Source organism: Bubalus kerabau, chromosome 3 (assembly GCF_029407905.1).
Source record: "Bubalus kerabau isolate K-KA32 ecotype Philippines breed swamp buffalo chromosome 3, PCC_UOA_SB_1v2, whole genome shotgun sequence".
In the NCBI taxonomy this organism is placed as follows: Eukaryota; Metazoa; Chordata; class Mammalia; order Artiodactyla; family Bovidae; genus Bubalus; species Bubalus kerabau.
This window is the reverse complement of record NC_073626.1, coordinates 124,842,946-124,846,505: the sequence shown is the minus strand read 5'-3', so window position 1 is coordinate 124,846,505 and position 3,560 is coordinate 124,842,946. Positions and strand designations below refer to the sequence as shown.

At 44.9% G+C, this 3,560-nt stretch overlaps 1 pseudogene; it reads left to right on the top strand.

The window, feature by feature from the left end:
* The first annotated feature begins 262 nt into the window (after positions 1-262).
* LOC129647297 (aldo-keto reductase family 1 member B1-like) lies at positions 263-1,177 on the top strand (annotated as a pseudogene).
* Positions 1,178-3,560: the final 2,383 nt, after the last annotated feature.

Here is a 3,560-nt window from a genome sequence, read left to right as displayed (position 1 = left end):
CCTGATGCTAGGAAAGATTGAAGGCGGGAGGAGAAGAGATGACAGAAGACAAGATGATTGGATGGCATCACCGATTCAACGGACATGAGTTTGAGCAAGCTCTGGAGATGGTGAAGGACATGGAAGCCTGTTGTGCTGCAGTCCATGGGGTCGCAAAGAATCAGACATTACTGAGCATCTAAACAACAACAGCAAAATAAATAAAATTATTAAAAAATGTGTAAGATGGCCCTCTGATCCCAGTCAGTGGATCTCAGCAGTCATGGCCAACCACATCGTGCTCTACACTGGCACAAAGATGTCCATCTTGGGGCTGGGCACCTGGAAGTCCCTTCCAGGCAAAGTGATGGAGGCTGTGAAGGTGGCGATTGACCTTGGGTACCATCACATTGACTGTGTCCATGTGTACCAGAACGAGAACAGAGTGGGGCTGGCCCTCCAGGTGAAGCTCCAGGATAAGGTCATGAAGTGTGAGGACTTTTTCATCGTCAGCAAGCTGTGGTGCATATTTCACAACAAGGACCTGGTGAAAGATGCCTGCCAGAAGCTGAAGCTGGACTACCTGGACCTCTACCTCATCCACTGGCCCATGGGCTTCAAGCCTGGGAAAGACTCTTCCCATTGGATGAGGACCGCAACATGATTCCCAGTGAGAAAGATTTCCTGGATACCTGGACAGCCATGGAAGAGCTGGTGGACGAAGGGCTGGTGAAAGCTATTGGAGTCTCCAACTTTAACCATCTCCAAGTGGAGAAGATCTTAAACAAACCTGGCTTAAAATACAAGCTGGTGGTTAACCAGATCAAGTGCCACCCATACCTCACTCGGGAGAAGTTAATCCAGTATTGCAACACCAAAGGCATAGTGGTAACTGCCTACAGTCCCCTTGGCTTTCCCGTTAGGCCCTTGGGCCAAGCCCGAAGACCCTTCCATACTGGAGGATCCCAGGATCAAAGCCACTGCCCAGGTGCTGATCTGATTCCCCATGCAGAGGAACTTGATCGTGATCCCCAAGTTGGTGACACTTGAATGCATTGCTGAGAACTTCCAGATCTTTGACTTTGAACTGAACAAGGAGGATATGACCACCTTGCTCAGCTACAACAGGGACTGGAGGGCCTGTGTCTTGGTGAGCTGTGCCTCCCACAGGGATTATCCCTTTCACGAGGAGTCTTGAAGGAGTTTTGAAGCTGTGGGCGCCTGCCCTTGCCCAGGTGACCTGCTGTCTCCCACCTCACTCTTCTTATGTGTAGTGTAATTTGGCCCATGTCCCTCAATGGTGGGTCAGCGACTTCCATACAAATCAGCGAGGGCTCAGACAGCTTGGTGTTGGGTCCAAAGAGCAGAATCAGTAGATTAGAAGTCTCTATAGTTTTCCTTTGCCCTTCTTGTCCAGTTGGGGAACATGCATCCCCAAATACTAATTTACAAAAGAATATTTGGGCTGCTTGTGCTGTGAAAGTATTGCACTCAATATGCCAGCAAATTTGGAAATCTCAGTAGTGGCCACAGAACTGGAAAAGGTCAGTTTTCATTCCAATCCCAAAGAAATGCAATGCCAAAGAATGCTCAAACTACCGCATAATTGCACTCATCTCACATGCTAACAAAGTAATTCTCAAAATTCTCCAAGCCAGGCTTCAGCAATTCGTGGACCGTGAAATTCCAGATGTTCAAGCTGGTTTTAGAAAAGACAGAGGAACCAGAGATCAAATTGCCAACATTCGCTGGATCATTGAAAAAGCAAGAGAGTTCCAGAAAAACATCTATTTCTGCTTTATTGACTATGCCAAAGCCTTTGACTATGTGGATCACAATAAACTGTGGAAAATTCTGAAAGAGATGGGAATACCAGACCCCCTGACCTGCCTCTTGAGAAATTTGTATGCAGGTCAAGAAGCTACAGTTAGAACTGGACATGGAACAACAGACTGGTTCCAAATAGGAAAAAGAGTACATCAAGGCTGTATATTGTCACCCTGCCTATTTAACTTACGTGCAGAGTACATCATGAGAAATTCTGGGGTGGATGAAGCACAAGTTGGAATCAAAATTGCCAGGAGAAATCTCAATAACCTCAGATATGCAGATGACACCACCCTTATGGCAGAAAGCGAAAAAGAACTAAAGAGCCTCTTGATGAAAGTGAAAGAGGAGAGTGAAAAAATTTGGCTTAAAGCTCAATATTCAGAAAACTAAGATCATAGCATTTGGTCCCATCACTTCATGGCAAGTAGATGGAGAAACAGTGGAAACAGTGGCTGACTTTATTTTTGGGAGCTCCAAAATCACTGCAGATGGTGACTGCAGCCATGAAATTAAAAGATGCTTACTCCTTGGAAGGAAAGTTATGACCAACCTAGATAGCACATTAAAAAGCAGAGACATTACTTTGCCAACAAAGGTCCGTCTCGTCAAGGCTATGGTTTTTCCAGTGGTCATGTATGGATGTGAGAGTTGGGCTGTAAAGAAAGCTGAGTGCCGAAGAATTGATGCTTTTAAACTGTGGTGTTGGAGAAGACTCTTGAGAGTCCCTTGAACTGCAAGGAGATCCAGCCAGTCGGTCCTAAAGGAGATCAGTCCTGAGTGTTCATTGGAAGGACTGATGTTGATGTTGAAGCTGAAACTTCAATTTTTGATCACCTGTTGTGAAGAGATGACTCATGTGAAAAGACCCTGATGCTGCGAGGGATTGAAGGCAGGAGGAGAAGGGGACGACAGAGGATGAGACAGTTGGATGGCATCACTGACTCAATGGACATGAGTTTGAGTGAACTCCGGGAGTTGGTGATGGACAGGGTGGCCTGGTGTGCTGTGGTCCATGGGGTCACAAAGAGTCGGACACAACTGAGTGACTGAACTGAACTGAAATTGAATTTACAAAATCAGAATAGTGCCTCTAATAGCTGGGCCTTGATTGCTTGGAACTGTAATCCTTTCAGCTAGACTTTTCTTTGCCTCAAACAAAAAATGTGTTTATGAAAAATAATATTCAAGAAAAATAATATCATCCCCAAATATCTCCACAGCATTATTTCTATAAGTCAAAAAGTTTACTTTTAGAAATAAGCCAAAAACCCATTAATAGAAGACAACATAAATGAAGTGGTAAACATAAATAAAAAAATATATGAATTGTTTCATATGCTGGCAGCTGTGCATTCACTAAAAACCGTAAGTTGGAGCTGTGTGTACACAATATGGTGCAGGTGATTGTGAAGTAGGGCTTTCCAGATGGCACTAGTGGCAAAGAATTCACCTGCCAATGCAGGAGATGCAAGAGATGAGGATTCGATCCTTGGGTTGGGAAGATCCCCTAGAGGAGGAAATGGCAACCCACTCCAGTATTTGTGTCCAGAAAATCCCATGGGCAGAGAAGCCTGGCAGTCTGCAGTCCATGGGGCTGCAAAGAGTCAGACACGACTCAGCGACTGAGCACAAGCACAGCTGTGAATAGCCCATAAGTTGCCAAACCACATGCAAGGCAACATCTCCCTTTTAGTAATTATTGCTCCAAATATTAATGCACTGAGAAAGAATACACAATAACAGGATAAATT